Consider the following 18768-nt stretch of genomic DNA (forward strand, 5'->3'; position numbering starts at 1 on the left):
CTATATATATTAGCGTTGAATTAAGTTATTTATATTTTTCATTTTTCATTTTCTTTAATGTAGGATTAATATTTCATATTTAAGTGTTTTATATTTTAAATATCTATATAATAAAGTGTTTGTTATTATTTCTTTTTCTATTCATTAATATTCCTGAGGAGGAGCCAGCCTTAGTAATACTTACTGAAGTTGTTACAGGGCTGAGTAAGCCTTCACAGGCCTAGAGAGGGTAAGGAGAGCACTAACTAAAGAGGGGTAACTGAATCAGGATCCAGAGAGAGTAAGGGAAGCAGGATCCAGAGAGAGTAAGGAAAGCAGGATCAAGAGAGAGTAAGGAAAGCAGGATCCAGAGAGAGTAAGGAAAGCAGGATCCAGAGAGAGTAAGGAAAGCAGAATCCAGAGAGAGTAAGGAAAGCAGGATCCAGAGAGAGTAATGAAAGCAGGATCCAGAGAGAGTAATGAAAGCAGGATCCAGAGAGAGTAATGAAAGCAGGATCCAGAGAGTAATGAAAGCAGGATCCAGAAAGGGTAAGGGAGACGCGTCTCAGAGAGGGTAAGGGAGACACGTCTGAGATGGTAAGGGAGACACGTCTCAGAGAGGGAGAACAGCTTCCTCCTTCACAAACTCAACCTTAACTTTGGTCATTCAGTTTCTCTAATGACTGACAGACTCAAATCTTAGTTGACGCTTGTTGGGGCACAACACTGCAATAATAATGATGAAGATGGGAATAATGATGGTGATAGTGATAATCGTCTGGGCAATGGTGGTGGTGGTAATGGTGAAGGCTGTGGTGATAACGAGGATGGTGATGGAGATGTTGATCATGGTGGTGATAATGGTGTCAGTTGTGAAGATGAATATGAGGTGAAGTTAGAAATTTGATGTGTGAAAATAATGATGGGGCGAATATGCAACGAGGATAGTTATGATAATGATAATAAATGTGGTAATATGTATTGAAGTAGTGATAGTGATGATAATGATAGTTGTGATTATAATATGCATAAATATAGAAGATACATAGTTTCAATATGTTACAAAATGTATTGATCTTTGGCTTACTTGTAGAAATAGATTTATTATTATTATTATTATTATTATTATTATCATCATCATTGTATATATATGCTGGGTGTGTGTTAACTCCTCTTACAGAGATTAAAGAATTCTTAATTTGTGGTGAAGAGGTGACATGCAGCCTTAATGACCTTCTCAGTAGTCGACAAGCTTTATACCCCATTAACCAACCAAGAGTGGCATTCAGCTACACGAGAATATAAAGGATCACTGGCCGGGCCATCTCTTGGAAAAGGTCCGGGCCGGGAGTTGTACCGGCGAATGTACAACGTAAGGGATCACTTAACGCGTGAAACCTAGAAATGCCATAAAAAATCGGTCTCAGTCAATCTGAAATTATTTACAATGAAATAAAAAACTATTTTAAAATGGAATTTTGGTACCTCCTACGAGGTGGCAGACAGGAAAGCTCAGGAGATGAAATAAACTCTACCAAGCGTAGCTTTCTCTAAGATACATTTTCGTGGAAGGTGTGAATCCGATCGGCTTAGGCACTCACAAATTATAACTTGCTAGCCAATATTTAAATTTTCACAATTTCAGTAAAATAGGTTGATTGGTACCTAGACTGCCCGTGGCGAGTCAAAAAATATTTTCTAAAATTCACCCGAGTTTATGGTTACAAGCCGACCAAAAGAGACATTTCCAAGTTACTTCATAGATACCAGTTTAATAAAACTAGCAACTTAAAACACGCGCAGACCAAAATCTACGTGACTCTAATGGAAATAAGTCTCCCACTGACTTTTTTTGGGTTCTAGCTTCTCTGCACATATGCTGTTATGTATGATAATCTATATAACTGTATTTGTGTATACGTGAGTAAACTTACTTATTCTTCTTGTAGCAAAGCTTACCATCACTGTTTAGAAGCTTTCTCCATCAATTCGGAAGGCAACAAATCCTAGTTCATTAGGAAATCGGGAAATTTGCAACTATGAAACTTGAGCTTCTTAGGCATCATCTTACCTATAAGATGCACCAGCTATTAAAGATTGAAGCTATTTAGCAGAGGCAAATACAAATATTGCTACAGTGTTTATGTAATAAAATTGTCAAATTGCCACTTGCACATTCAATACAATCTCAAGCTTCATTTAAGATATACCACTGTTAAAAGTTTGGAGCTAAACAGCAGAGGCTTTTTCTAGTTATCACGTGAAAATCAAATCCAAGAATGGTTTACATTAAATTGAGCAGAGCATCTCTCAGGTTACTGACACACAGCGTAGCATTATGTCTGACGTTATGACAATTCGAACATTCCTCACAGGTGGTTTTACACTTCCTTGCACTGTAATCTTGAAAGCGACTACGACTCATTTGCGTTAATATCATTGGTGCTATTTTTTGTAGTTAAAGTGGTTCATTCTCTTACGTTCACCTCTACAGATCCTGGAGGATGAGACTCCACTCAGTCTCCGACCCTTGACTGGAGTGATTTAAATTTATCACCAGAGGGTTTTCATTATTCTCTAATTTAGTTTTGGCGGTAGCTTCTAATTTTCTTCTAGATCCAGGTTAGGTACGAGATCACCCCCAACCCATCAGCAGCTAATTTCACCCCGAAATGATGAGTCCGAAACTTGAAGTGAAGTTCTTGCCCTGTGATGCTGCCTAGTTTCCACATTTATGTTCTCTGAGCCATTTATGACCTGCCCAGTTATGCAGGTTAGGTTATGTAAGGCTTGTTAAACAGGACAAGTGTTTTCTGAGGTGTGTCTTAGTTATATGATAACCCACAGCTGGCTTACTGAGGCCTTCCACTGGCTTACCGGTCCACCCCTTTAAAAAATATAGTCATGAAGATCTTTGAGGATGCTGGTGAAATTAAGGACCCATATCCTAAATTCCTCAAGGGTTGCAATTGTCATCTCATTTTTCAAAGTGTATTATACTAATCAAGATGGCCACTGTATCTTTTTTATTGGCATTTATTATTTTTATAGTTGGTATTGGTGATTTTTTTAGTTTTTGATCAGACGTTTATATTGCAGTTTAACCTTACCGGGTAAATCAGCTGTCAGTTGTGTGTTTTAATCTGATCCCAGAATACGGTTTAACTTGTTACAGTTCCATCAAACGCTGGTAAATTATATTGTGGCAATATAGGCAACAAATTAATTGGGGAGTAATAGTGGATGGCGCCGGACCAATATACACACCCACTGTGATAACTTAATACCTTTATTTCTTATATTTGACTATATTTGCTTTTGTTATTCTTTATCTCTTCAGAATTCTGTTTTACTTTCTACTTTACTTTCTTCATTGATCTTTGACAATTATATTAATAATCACACAGCTTCCGCTTGTCCTATAAGAGCTTGTTTCGTGATCACTATTACAAGCATCTATAAATTCCTTGTTTTTAACTCTACCTATAAACAACTTATTTCTTTTTATCAGTATACAGGTAATTTACATGTAATAAAATATTGAGGCACAAAAGAAAGCCACTAGCAAGCGGTGCATTTCAAGCAGTGTTGTAGATGGTGGTAAGAACCTACTACCTAACACTAGTACTAATTTTACTAGGATAGCACCAGATGAGTTTTCACTATATTTCTAATTTGTTAATCGATATAAATAAGGCAGAATGCTCCCCTACACTATATATTCTTCAACAGTATCAATACATGCATATAAAGAGATGCAGTACAAAGGTAAGGTTAAATACGTCTCGAGGCTGTAAAATATTCTATACGATTACTCAACGTATATAAATAGCTGAAGTGTTGTTACCTCACGAAGACAAACTATTAAATATAACTGTTAACACATTGTAGTTCTCAGTTTATGATTAAATTTAATGGGTCAGAGATCGTTAAAATCTGAAAGGCTGAAATAACATACAATAGTGCATGCACTACCTAACACATCCCTGTCCTTTCTGTGTATTCATTGACAGTTGTTCATTACGACTGTAACAACTGTTTATATACATTATATATATATATATATATATATATATATATATATATATATATATATATATATATAAACAAAAAGGTGGACGGGGGACTCTAACTGGTCCTATTAGAAGCCCAGTAGCTCAGAGCTTTGCCGCTGAGCTATTGGGCTTCTAATCAAGTTTCACAGGAGACACTGTTGTGTCTGCGTCAGTGGGTAACGTCTGTAACTGCTGTCCTTCCCCACAGCCACAGTAGTTTACCGGAAAATCTGTCCTCACCTGGGAATAGGACTCAAGCAGGTTGGGGTCTATCGTAATATTTCCTTGCTTCTCTTATCCTTACCTCCCATTTCTCTCTCTCTCTCTCTCTCTCTCTGGGAGGGTGTGGGGGGATACAGTCTTGTAATAAAGCTAATGTAGGTGTCAATACTAGTGTTAATGATGACAGTGATGAGGGAGAGAGGGAGAGAGAAGGAAGATGGAGTAGAGGGAGAGACGAAAGTGCGTGTAGGAGAGAAGAAGTTGATGCAGAGGGACAGAGAAGGGAGGCCTAGCAGAGGGAGAATGGCAAGAGAAAGAGAGGGGCAAGGGAGAGAGAAAGGGAAGGGAGAGAGGGGAGGGAGAGGGGGGAGAGAGGGGAGAGAGAGAGAGAGGGGGGAGAGAGAGAGGGGAGAGAGAGAGAGGGGAGAGAGAGAGGGTAGAGAGAGAGGGTAGAGAGAGAGAGAGAGAAAGAAAATGGTGGCCCACAGATGGCTCCAACTTCATCCAGTATAAGAATGGAGGAACACTGCAGAAGACCTACTGGCCCATACAAGGCAGGTCCTTATCAAAACCACCCCTACCCAAAGCTACCCGAGAATTTACTCCCGTAATCACACCAATCAAACCCAGCTCCTCTCACTCATATATTTCTCTAATTTCTTTTTAAAGCTACTTAAGGTCCTAGCCTCGATCACCCTACTCGGAAGATTGTTCCACGCATCCACAACTCTGTTCGAAAACCAGTACTTACCTATGTTCTTCCTAAATCTAAATTTATCCAACTTAAATCCATTATTTCTGGTTCTTACCTTGTTCGATATCCTCAGTATTTTATTAACATCTCCTTTGTTTAAGCCCGTCATCCACTTACACACTTCGATGATATCTTCCCTCATTTTACATCTCTCAAGAAAGTGAAGATTCAAGGCTTTAAGTCTATCTTCATATGGGAGATTCCTTACACAGTAAATAATTTAGTCATTCTTCTCTGTAAGTTCTCCAATGAGTCTATATCCATCCTGTAGTAAGGAGACCAAAACTGAGCAGCATAATCCAAATGAGGCCTCACTAGTGATGTACAGAGCTGTAAAATACCTTTTGGTGTACTGTTGCTTGAAATAAATCCTAGTAATCTATTAGCCTTATTGCACACACTTAGGCACTGTTGTCTTGGCTATAGATTTCTGTTTTCCATGAATCCCAAGTCTTTCTTACATTCTATATGATCAAGCTCTACTTCACCTAGTTTATAGCTTCGAGGGTTATTTTCATTACCAAGGGCTAGTACCTTACACTTATCCACATTGAACTTCATCTACCATTTTTCAGACCAAGACATTAATTTGTCCAAATCCTCCTGAAGTTCATTGCTATCCTCCTCAGAATGAATCAAACGGCCTATTTTTATATTATCAGCAAATCTGCTCATATCACTTCTAATTCCTTCATCAAGGTCATCAATGTAAATTATGAACAAGAGAGGGCCTAAAACTGATCCTTGTGGAATGCCACTAGTGACTAATCCCCATTCAGATTTGACCCCATTAATGGAAAAAAACTGATTGCTATTGGTAAGCCATGCTTCTATCCATGATAGAACTTTACCTCCTATACCATGAGCTGCCACTTTTCTTAAGAGTCTTTTGTGAGGTACCCTACAGAAGGCTTTACTGAAATCCAAATAAACAATATCATATTCTTTATCACTGTCTACTACCTCAAATGTTTTATTGAAGAACGTCAACATATTTGTCAGCAGGAACGACCTCTCGTGAACCCATGCTGAGATTCAGTAATCAAATTATGCTCTTCAAGATGACTTCTAATAATATCAGCTATAATTGATTCTAATAATTTGCCTACTGTAGTCGTCAGGCTTATTGGACGGTAATTTGATGGAATGGACTTATTCCCTGATTTGAATATAGGAACTACATTAGCTATCTTCCACATCTCTGGCACAACGCCAGTAAGGATGGACGCATTAAACACACTCGTTAATGACTAAGCTCCATCATGTATTCTTTAAGTACCCTGGAAAATAACTCGTCGGGTCCTGGAGACTTATTTTGTTAAGTTTATCTGTCTGATAACCATGTCCCTCGTGACAGTAATAGTAGCTAATTTGAATTCTTCGGGAACTGAATGATAATAACTGGAATCGCATTTACGTCTTCTTGTGTAAAGACTGATAAAAAATAGTCATTAAATAATGAACACATTTCCAGTTCGTTATCAGTCAACTGTCCATTCTCAATTTTTAGAGGTCCTACTTTTTCCCTCACCTTCGTCCTGTACACTCGAAAGAACCCTTTTCGAATACTCTTTTTTACTTCTCTCTTAAACCGAACATATTGGTCAATAAGGTTAACCTCTCCTCTTTTGATGCGCCTATAAATTCCTCTTTTCTCTCCTGATAGATGCTTTAGCCTCCTGTTAACTCGTTTTGGATCGTTATTATTTAACATAATTTCTCTCTGGGGAATGTATATACTCTGAGCACGTTGTACATTGTTAAGAAAAAAATCAAACGCAGATCCATTCGTAATTGTAAATATAAGAACATAAGAACATTAGAAAGAAGGAACATTGCAACAGGCCTACTGACCCATGCGGAGCAGGTCCATGTTGTCCCCCGGATTAGACCAATGACCCACCCCCCCGGATTAGCCCAATGACCCACCCAGACTGGTAGCCTCCACTCAAGGATGGAGCACTGCAACAGACCCAGCAGCACAAGCTAGCCAGGTCCAACTCACACCCACCCACACCCACTTATGTATTTATCTAAACTATTTTTAAAACTACACAACGTTTTACCCTGAATAACTGTACTCGGGAGTTTGTTCCACTCATCCACAACTCTATTACCAAACCAGTGCTTTTCTATATCCTTTCTGAATCTGAATTTTTCCAACTTGAAACCATTGCTGCGAGTCCTGTCTTAGCTGGAAATTTTCAGCACGCTGTTTACATCCCCTTTATTTATTCCTGTTTTCCATTTATACACCTCGATCATATCCCCCTTAATTCTACGCCTTTCGAGAGAGTGCAGATTCAGGGCCCTCAGTCTACCCACATAGGGAAGATTTCTGATACATGGGATCATCTTTGTCATCCTCCTCTGTACGTTTTCCAGAGCATTTATATCCATTCTGTAATACGGTGACCAAAACTGAGCAGCATAGTCTAAATGAGGCCTAACCAAGGATATATAGAGTTGAAGAACAACCTGAGGACTTCTATTATTTATACTTCTAGATATGAAGCCAAGAATTCTGTTAGCTTTATTGCGAAGACTAATGCACTGTTGTCTTGGTTTTAGATTACTGCTAACCAGAACTCCTAAATCCTTTTTTGCAATCAGTAGTACTATGATCTACATTATTTAGTTTATATGTGGCATGGTTATTTAACTGTCCAACATTTAGAACTTTGCATTTGTCAATATTAAACTGCATCTACCACTTCTCCGACCTTTGTATCAGTCTATTCAAATCATCCTGGAGTGCTCTAGTGTCTTCATTAGAATGAATTGGACGGCCTATTTTGGTGTCATCAGCAAACTTGCTTATGTCGCTATTTATTCCCTCATCTATGTCGTTTATGTAAATTGTGAACAACAACGGACCTACCACTGACCCCTGAGGAACACCGCTTGTGACGTGCCCCCATTCTGATTTCTCCCCATTTATGCAAACTCTCTGCTGTCTATTTGTCAGCCATGCCTCTACCCAGGAAAAAAATTCTCCTATTCCGTGTGCCTTAAGTTTCCTCAATAGCCGCTGGTGTAGAACTCTATAGAAAGCCTTACTGAAGTCCATATACACAATATCATATTCATTACCATGACCTACCTACCTCAAACACCTTAGTGAAAAAAGTTAGTAAATTCGTAAGACAGGAACGCCCCTTTGTAAAACCGTGTTGAGATTCATTAATCAATCTGTGCCTGTCAAGATGGCTACGAATTGCTTCGGCAATTATTGATTCCATAAATTTTCCCACAATGGAGGTAAGGCTTATTGGTCTATAGTTCGAAGCCAAGGACCTGTCACCTGCCTTGTAAATAGGTATTACATTTGCCATTTTCCACTTATCAAGCACTATGCTGGTTTGTAGTGATATGTTAAAAAGATTAGCCAAAGGTATGCTAAGTTCCTCTTTACATTCCTTTAACACCCTTGTAAACAGTTCATCAGGGCCTGGGGATTTGTTAGGTTTAAGTTTCTCCATTTGTCTGAGAACCATGTCACTAGTTACCGCAATCGTACATCGTTTATTATCCTGTTCTACATAACCTATTATTTCAGGAATATCGCTAGTATTTTCCTGGGTGAAAACTGAGAGGAAGTAGGTATTGAGAATTTCACACATATCCTTATGACTGTCAGTGATCTGACCAGAGTTACTCTTAAGTGGGTCAATCTTGTCCCTAACCCTTTTGGGTTAGTCTTTGTATCCCTTGCGACCTTAGTCTCATAATCCCTTTTTGCTTTTCTTATTCCTTTCTTTATATTTCTCTTTAATTGAATATATTGATTTCTTAATTGCCCATCCCCTCTTTTGATGCGCCTATATATGCCTCTCTTTTGACCAATGAGATGTTTTAATCTATTGTTCATCCATTTGGGATCATTTTTGTTAGATCTAATTTCCCTACTCGGAACAAAAGTTTTCTGGGCAGCTAGAACTATGCTCTGAAAAAGTCATATTGGCAACCAAGATCACCTACCTGACCCATAGTCAGGACATCCCAATTTACACCACCCAGGTAATTTTTCAGTCCCATGAAGTTGGCCAAGCGAAAATCTGGGACAGAGATTTGATTGCAATTATCTGGGTAATTCCATGATATATTGAAACTAAGTGATTTGTGATCACTTTCCCCAAGCTCATCATTAACCTCAAGATTATTAATTAGTGAATCTTTGATGGCAAGAACCAAGTCAAGCAGATTGTTTCCTCTAGTTGGTTTACCTGGAGTTTACCTGGAGAGAGTTCCGGGGGTCAACGCCCCCGCGGCCCGGTCTGTGACCAGGCCTCCTGGTTCTGTCACAACCTGTTCTAAAAAGCAATCCTGAACCGTGTCAAGAAAGTCACTAGACTCAAGATTTCCTGTATTATTGTTCCAATCAATTTGTCTAAAGTTAAAATCTCCCATTATCACAACATTTTCATATCTAGATGCCTTATGAATTTTGTCCCATAACAGCTTACTGCACTCCCTATCAAGGTTTGGGAGCCTATATATCACACCCAAAATTAATTTGTCACGTCCCTTGACAAACTGTAGCCAAACAGATTCTGTGTTCGATGCTTCTAATCTTAATCATGTTTAAGACAATTTAAATTTTCTCTGACATACATCGCCACACCACCACCTTTCCTGTTGACCCTGTCAGTGTGGAATAGTTTATAACCCTGTATGTTGCATTCAGAAGGCATTTCTCTATCTTTCAGGTTGAACCAGGACTCTGTTATGCCAATAATATATGTATTACCTACACTTGCAAGTAATCTTAGCTCATCTATCTTATTTCTTAGACTCCTACTATTTGTATAGTAAACCTTAAGGGAGCTAGTCACTCGTTGCCCTCTACTATCTCTCTTTGCTTGTTGATCAGTTGATTTGCCATTACTAGCAACTTTATTTTGAATATTGTTTTAAACATATTCCTGAGGTATCCCGGTAATAACTGCTGTTTTTAACCCTAATGCTGTAGCCTTATTGTTTCCCACAAACACCCATACCTCTATAATCTATCAGTTTAAATTCCTAGACAAGTCTTCAATTACCTTCTCAATTGAATTGGCTAAGGCAACCACTCCATCCCCAGAGAGATGAACCCCATCCCTTGCATACATATCACGTTTGCCAAAGAACAGGTCCCAGTTATCAATGAATGGGATTGAAGTTCCTTGCAGTACCTGTCTAGCCAGCAATTTATACCAATTGCCCTAGACATCCATTCATTGCCCACTCCCCTTCTAGGCAAGATGCTACATATGACTGGGATCCCTCCCTTAGACCTAACTACTTCTATGGCTAACCTGTACTTATCCAGCAGCTCCTCTCTCCTGCCCTTCCTAATGCCATTACCCCCAGTACTAAGACAGATAATGGGCTTGTTCCCATTACCTGCCATAATATTATCCAACCTGCTATGTCACCAACACCAGCTCCAGGAAGGCACACTGTCTGACCTTTCTGTCTGTTACAAAATGCACAGTCCATATATCTTACCTGAGAATCGCCTACTATTAAAATATTCTTACCTTGATTAGCAAGGGAACAGTGGTACCTTCAACCTCACTAACTACTGAAGTACACTCATCTTGGAGAACAAAGAATCGATTTCCTACCTTCACATCTTCTCTATTAACTCTCCTCATCTTCCTTCTTCCTGAACTGTGAACAACCACTTGCCACTTAAAGCGGCTGCCACTATCACTGCTGGCGACCATTCCTTCCTTACCAGCTAAATCCTTCTCACACTCGCTCCCAAACTCATCTATGCGAAGTTTCAGCCTCTTATTTTCCTCCTGAAGAAGTAGAATCTCCTTCAACACTTGAACCTGAGATTCTAAAATGCTACAAGAAGCCATGGTGCTTGGCAAAAGCCCACGCTAACTCCCAAAACTTAGCTAGATTACCCCAGTCGAGATTAGACAGGTGTTCCCTAAGTCCATTATAATCGGCAGAACGAAAATCGCGGACTTTTATCGTATTATCCTAATTCTCGTACTCCCAAATAATATTAAAAGTAATGGATTTGTGATCACTTGCGCCAAGCTCTTCAGTGATCCCCAGATTATTTACGAGGGTTTCTTTATTTGACAAGACTAGGTCGAGCAAATTATTACCTCGGATAGACTTTGTTACACACTGTTTCAGAAAACAGTCCTGAACTACTTCCATAAAGTCACTGGACTCCAGATTACCGGTCAAAGAAGTCCAGTCAATTTGACTAAAGTTAAAATCCCCTACTATCACTACGTTATTGTGTCTAGAAGCCCTAACAGTTTCGTCCAGAAGAAGTCTCCCTTTATCGTGATCCAAGCCTGGAGGTCGGTACATTACACCTAGAAATAGTTTTTCATGACCTAGAAACTCTACCCAAACAGATTCTGTTATTAATCCATCCATTTTTTATACATGTTTTTATGCAACAATTTTTATTTTCTCGTGCATATAATGCAACTCAACCCCCTTTCCCGTTATATCTATCTACGTGGAGCAACTTAAACCCTTGAGTATGGCACTTGGCAATCATATCCCGACTTTAAATTATACAATGTTTCAGTTATTGCAATAACATCAAAGTTCCCAGTACACGCTACCAAACGTAGTTCATTAAAATTATTTCTTGCACTTCGAGTGTTAGCATAAAATACAATAATATGTTTTTTTCTTCTGCAGATTTTTCCTGTTCATCTTTGCTTTTACACAATTTCTGTAATTATCATTACCCAGAGTTACTCCATGACTGTTATTATTAAGATTCATAATATCAAAGCCTAAGTCAATATTTCCCCACACATTATTTTCCATTCTTAAACCCATACCTGTAACTAATCCTAATTTAAAGTCCTAACAACCCCCTCAACTGAGCTAGCAAGAAAACCCACACCTGCCCTGAATAAGTGAACCCCTCCCTGGCATACATGTCAATCCTACCGTAAAAGTGGTCAGAGTTGTCAATGAATGGTACTGCATTATCCTTACAGTATTTGTCCAGCCAAAAATTAATACCAATTGCTCTGGACAACCATTCATTTCCATCACCCCTTCTTGGCAAAATGCCACATGTAACAGGGTGACCCTCTTCCTAATAATGTCTATTGCTGTTCTGTACATTCTAATTAAATCCTCACTTCTACACTTGCCTACATCATTGCCCCCAGCACTGAGGCAGATAATAGGATTGATCCCATTACCATTCATGATGTCAAGCTGGCTAACAATATCCTCCATCCCAGGTCCAGGAAAGCAAACCCTCTGTCTCCTATTCCCATACTTCAAGCAGAAGACCCTATCCATGTACCTAATCTGACTATCCCAAACAAGAACATTGTTTTTACCTTCCTTGGTGTCGTTTGTCGTGACGTTCCCAGTGGTCGACTCACATTCATTGGGTATCACGGAGAATGGGTTCGATGTTTCCACAACAGTTTCCTGGTTCTTCGTTGTTTCTACCTCTCCATCCGTTCTCTTGATACTTAACTTGTCCCATGCTTTCCAGCAACTGTCCAGGTTCCTTTCTCGACTTGAGGATTCACAACAGGAGGACTACTACGAATCCTCTTGTTTTCCTCAGTCAGTCGCTGTATCTCAAGCTTAGCCACCCTCAGTTCCTCCTTAAGCGGCTGGTAGAGCTGCTCAAGAGAGGCCATCTTGGGTCAGATTCACTGAGAGCACACTAGACAAGTCTTCATAGAACAAAGTACAGGTCACCATTGAAGCAAAGTATAGGTCCCCTCTGTATGTTTCATAACAAAAGTGCTTTCAAATGAGCTGATGTAGGTAACAGCTCTTAGCTTGTCAATAAAGTTGGGAATCCTTAACTTGTCAATACCTTGTCAAACCCTGTGTGAAAAAAACGGAGGGGTGGGGGGCAAGAGAGAGAGAGAGAGAGAGAGACAGAGACAGAGCCAGACAGACAGACATAGGGAAAGGAATAATAATTTGCAGATTAAGAAATAAGGGAGTGAGAGGAATGAGGGAAAAGAAAGAAGAAACTTCGAAAAAGAATAAAGGAGCGTATGGGGAGAGATAAAGGCGATAATGGAATCGTCGTCGTCGTCGTGATTAGTGGTGGGTAGGCATCGCCCTGAGCCCTTCCCTTACATCTAACATATGTGTGACAGGTCTCTAGTATTCTTGAGCTCTAAAAACACAGCCTGAGGTCATACACAACATATGAACGAAGTAACACTGACCCATGGTAGTCAGGTCCAACTCGCACCCACTCATACCCACTCATGCACTTGTCTAACATATATTAAAGCTACCAATAGTTCTTTTCCCAGTGATGCTACCTGGGAATTTGTTCCACTCACCTACAACTCTATTTTTAAACCAGTACTTCCCAATATCTCTTATAAATCTAAATTTCTCCAACTTGAATCCATTGCTGCGAGTTCTCTCTTGGTTAAATATTTTCGACACCCTATTTATATCCCCTTTATTCCTGTTATCGCTTTGTGTATGCTCACTTATATATCTTCCCTAATTCTACGTCTTTCCAGAGAGTGCAAGTTCGGCGCCTCCAGCCTGTTTCAGTAGGGAAGGTTTCTAGTATACGAAATCAACTTTAGCATTCTCTGTACATTTCTGAGGAATTTGAGTCCCAGTTTCAGTGTGGAACACACTGACCTCAAACTTTAAATCTAAAATGGGGTTGAGCTCCAGCTCCTGGGCAGTTTATGAAATTTCAGAAAATAACATCTCTAATAGGGTGTGATATAATTATTAAGTATCTAGATATTGCCTCTTCCAATCAGTATTAAATCTTTCTTCAAGTAAAGTGAGTTTCAACTCCCCTGCTGGTTGAGGGGGTTGAGCAAGTTATTTGATGTACATAGCTGTGTTGGGAGGATTCTGAACTCAAGCCACAGAGCCTGAGACTGACGGACTGACAGAGACGGACGGACTGACAGAGACGGACGGACGACAGACACAGGCACTCACGCGCGCGCGCACAGCTCGGGCCAGGAGCCAAGTCTCGACCCCTGCAACCACAATTAGGCGAGTACAGGAAAAGGCGAGGAATACACCTCAGTAACAATTGAAGGGACTGAAGGAAACTAGAGTTCAGCCACACGCACACTATCAGATCACCGTGAAGCCCAGGAAAAGACATGGAGCACACCAGTAATAAATGAGTGACCAGTAAAATGGCTGGGCCAGGAGCTCGGACTCGACCCCCGCAACCTCAACTAGGTGAGTACACACACACATACACACGCACACACACATTGAAACATTCACACACAGAAGTAAGACACGAGAGAGTGGGGAGGGTTGATTGCATTTTCTTAAACTGCAAGAAGGCCTTCGATACAGTTCCCCACAAGAGATTAGTGCAGAAGTTAAAGGATCAGGCACGTACGCTGAGGTCAGTGGCCACCTGCGGTCATACCTGCCTTATAAGCTCTTGGGAGTTAGCGTGGGCTGTTACCAAGCACCATGGCTTGTTGTAGTGTTTTAGAATCTCAGGTTCAAGTGTTGAAGATGGAGATTCTACATCTTCAGGAAGAAAATAGGAGGCTGAAGCTTCGCATAGATGAGTTTGGGAGCGAGTGTGAGAAGGATTTAGCTGTTAAGGAGGACATGGTCACCATCAGTGATATTGGCAGCCGCTTTAAGTGGCAAGTGGTTCACAGTTCAGGAAGAAGGAAGATGAGATTTAATAGAGAAGATGTGAAGGTAGGAAATCGATTATCTGTTTTCCAAGACGAGTGTACTTCAGTGGTCAGTGAGGTTGAAGGTACCACTGATTCCTCTGCTAATCAAGGTAAGAATATTTTAATAGTAGGCGATTCTCAGGTAAGATATATGGACCGTGCATTTTGTAACAGAGACAGAAAGGTCAGAGAGTGTACCTTCCTGGAGCTGGTGTTGATGACATAGTCAGCAGGTTGGATAATATTATGGCAGGTAATGGGAACAAGCTCATTATCTGTCTTAGTGCTGGGGGTAATGACATTGGGAAGGGCAGGAGAGAGGAGCTGCTGGGTAAGTACAGGTCAGCCATAGAAGTAGTTAGGTCTAAGGGAGGGATCCCAGTCATATGTAGCATCTTGCCTAGAAAGGGAGTGGGCAATGAATGGATGTCTAGGGCAATTGGTATAAATTGCTGGCTAGACAGGTACTGCAAGGAACTTACAATACCATTCATTGATAACTGGGACCTATTCTTTGGCAAACATGATATGTATGCAAGGGATGGGGTTCATCTCTCTGGGGATGGAGTGGTTGCATTAGCCAATTCAATTGAGAGGGTAATTGATGACTTGTCTAGGAATTTAAACTGATAGATTATAGAGGTATGGGTGTTTGTGGGAAACAATCAGGCTGCAGCATTAGGGTTAAAAACAGCGGTTATTACCGGGATACCTCAGGGATATGTTTAAAAGACAATATTCAAAATAAAGTTGCTAGTAATGGCAAATCAATTGATCAACAAACAGAGAGAGATAGTAGAGGGCAACGAGTGACTAGCTCCCTTAAAGTTTACTATACAAATAGTAGGATTCTAAGAAATAAGATAGATGAGCTAAGATTACTTGCATGTGTAGGTAATATATATATTATTGGTATAACAGAGACCTGGTTCAACCTGAAAGAGTAATGCCTTCTGAATGCAACATACAGGGTTATAAACTATTCCACACTGATAGGGTCAACAGGAAGGGTGGTGGAGTGGCGATGTATGTCAGAGAAAATTTAAATTGTTGTGTTAGACATGATATGAGATTAGAAACATCGAATACAGAATCTGTTGGGCTACAGTTTGTCGAGGGACGTGACAAATTAATTTTGGGTGTGATTTATAGGCCCCCAAACCTTAATAGGGAGTGCAATAAGCTATTATGGGACGAAATTCATAAGGCATCTAGATATGAAAATGTTGTGATAATGGGAGATTTTAACTTTAGACAAATTGATTGGAACAATATGACAGGAAATCTTGAGTCTAGTGACTTTCTTGATACGGTTCAGGATTGCATTTTAGAACAGGTTATGACAGATCCAACTAGTGGAAACAATCTGCTTGACTTAGTTCTTGCCAACAAAGATTCACTAATTAATAATCTTGAGGTTAATGATGAGCTTGGGAAAAGTGATCACAAATCATTTAGTTTCAATATATCATGGAATTACCCAGATAACTGCAATCAAATCTCTGTCCCAGATTTTCGCTTGGCCGACTTCATGGGACTGAAAAATTACCTGGGTGGGCTACATTGGGATGTCCTAACTATGGGTCAGGTAGGTGAACTTGGTTGCCAGTATGACGTTTTTCAGAGCATAGTTCTAGCTGTCCAGACAACTTTTGTTCCGAGTAGGGAAATTAGATCTAACAAAAATGATCCCAAATGGATGAACAATAGATTAAAACATCTCATTGGTCAAAAGAGAGGCATATATAGGCGCATCAAAAGAGGGGATGGGCAGTTAAGAAATCAATATATTCAATTAAAGAGAGAAATAAAGAAAGGAATAAGAAAAGCAAAAAGGGATTATGAGACTAAGGTCGCAAGGGATACAAAGACTAACCCAAAAGGGTTAGGGACAAGATTGACCCACTTAAGAGTAACTCTGGTCAGATCACTGACAGTCATAAGGATATGTGTGAAATTCTCAATACCTACTTCCTCTCAGTTTTCACCCAGGAAAATACTAGCGATATTCCTGAAATAATAGATTATGTAGAACAGGATAATAAACGATGGGCAGTTAAGAAATCAATATATTCAATTAAAGAGAGAAATAAAGAAAGGAATAAGAAAATCAAAAAGGGATTATGAGGCTAAGGTCGCAAGGGATTCAAAGACTAACCCAAAAGGGTTCTTTCAGGTATACAGAAGTAAGATTAGGGACAAGATTGACCCACTTAAGAGTAACTCTGGTCAGATCACTGACAGTCTTAAGGATATGTGTGAAATTCTCAATACCTACTTCCTCTCAGTTTTCACCCAGGAAAATACTAGCGATATTCCTGAAATAATAGATTATATAGAACAGGATGAACTATGTACGATTGCGGTAGCTAGTGACATGGTCCTCAGACAAATAGAGAAACTAAAACCTAACAAATCCCCAGGCCCTGATGAACTGTTTGCAAGGGTGTTAAAAGAATGTAAAGAGGAACTTAGCATACCTTTGGCTAATTTTTTTAACATATCACTGCAAACTGGCATAGTGCCTGATAAGTGGAAAATGGCAAATGTAATGCCTATTTACAAGGCAGGTGACAGGTCCTTGGCTTCGAACTATAGACCAATAAGCCTTACCTCCATAGTGGGAAAATTTATGGAATCAATAATTGCCGAAGCAATTCATAGCCATCTTGATAGGCACAGATTGATTAATGAATCTCAACACGGTTTTACAAAGGGGCATTCCTGTCTTAGGAATTTACTAATTTTTTTCACTAAGGTGTTTGAAGAGGTAGATCATGGTAATGAATATGATATTGTGTATATGGTCTTCAGTAAGGCTTTCGATCGAGTTCCACACTAGAGGCCATTGAGGAAACTTAAGGCACACGGAATAGGAGGAGAATTTTTTTCCTGGGTAGAGGCATGGCTGACAAATAGGGAGCAGAGAGTTTGCATAAATGGGGAGAAATCAGAATGGGGGCACGTCACAAGTGATGTTCCTCAGGGGTCAGTGTTAGGCCCGTTGTTGTTCACAATTTACTTGAACGACATAGATGAGAGAATAAAAAGCGACATAAATTGGCTGATGACACCAAAATACGCCGTCCAATTCATTCTAATGAGGACACTAGAGCACTCCAGGATGATTTGAGTAGACTGATGCAATGGTCGGAGAAGTGGCAGATGCAATTTAATATTGACAAATGCAAAGTTCTAAATGTTGAACAGTTAAATAACCATGCCACATATAAACTAAATAATGTAGATATTAATACTACTGATTGCGAAAAGGATTTAGGAGTTCTGGTTAGCAGTAATCTAAAACCAAGACAACAGTGCATTAGTGTTCGCAATAAAGCTAACAAAATTCTTGGCTTCATACCTAGAAGTATAAATAATAGAAGTCCTCAGGTTGTTGTTCAACTCTATATATCCTTGGTTAGGCCTCATTTAGACTATGCTGCTCAGTTCTGGTCACCGTATTACAGAATGGATATAAATGCTCTGGAAAATGTACAAAGGAGGATGACAATGATGATCCCATGCATCAGAAATCTTCCCTATGAGGATAGACTGAGGGCCCTGAATCTGCACTCTCTCGACAGTAGTAGAATTAGGGGGAATATGATCGAGGTGTATAAATGGAAAACAGGAATAAATAAAGGGGATGTAAACAGCGTGCTGAAAATTTCCAGCCAGGACAGGACTCGCAGCAATGGTTTCAAGTTGGAAAAATTTAGATTCAGGAAGGATATAGGAAAGCACTGGTTTGGTAATAGAGTCGTGGATGAGCGGAACAAACTTCCGATTACAGCTATTCAGGCTTAAACGTTGTGTAGTTTTAAAAATAGTTTAGATAAATACATGAGTGGGTGTGGGTGGGTGTGAGTTGAACCTGATTAGCTTGTGCTGCTGGGTCTGGTGCCGTACTCCATCCTTGAGTGGAGGTGACCAGACTGGGTGGGTCATTGGGCTAATCCGGGGGGGGACATGCACCTGCTCCGCATGGGTCAGTAGGCCTGTTGCAGTGTTCCTTCTTTCTTATGTTCTTATGTATAACACAAAGGGCACTGCATTGGATCAGAGAGTACCTGACAGGAAGGCAAAATCGAGTCATGGT

This window comes from Cherax quadricarinatus, chromosome 63, assembly GCF_038502225.1.
Source record: "Cherax quadricarinatus isolate ZL_2023a chromosome 63, ASM3850222v1, whole genome shotgun sequence".
NCBI classification, from domain to species: Eukaryota; Metazoa; Arthropoda; class Malacostraca; order Decapoda; family Parastacidae; genus Cherax; species Cherax quadricarinatus.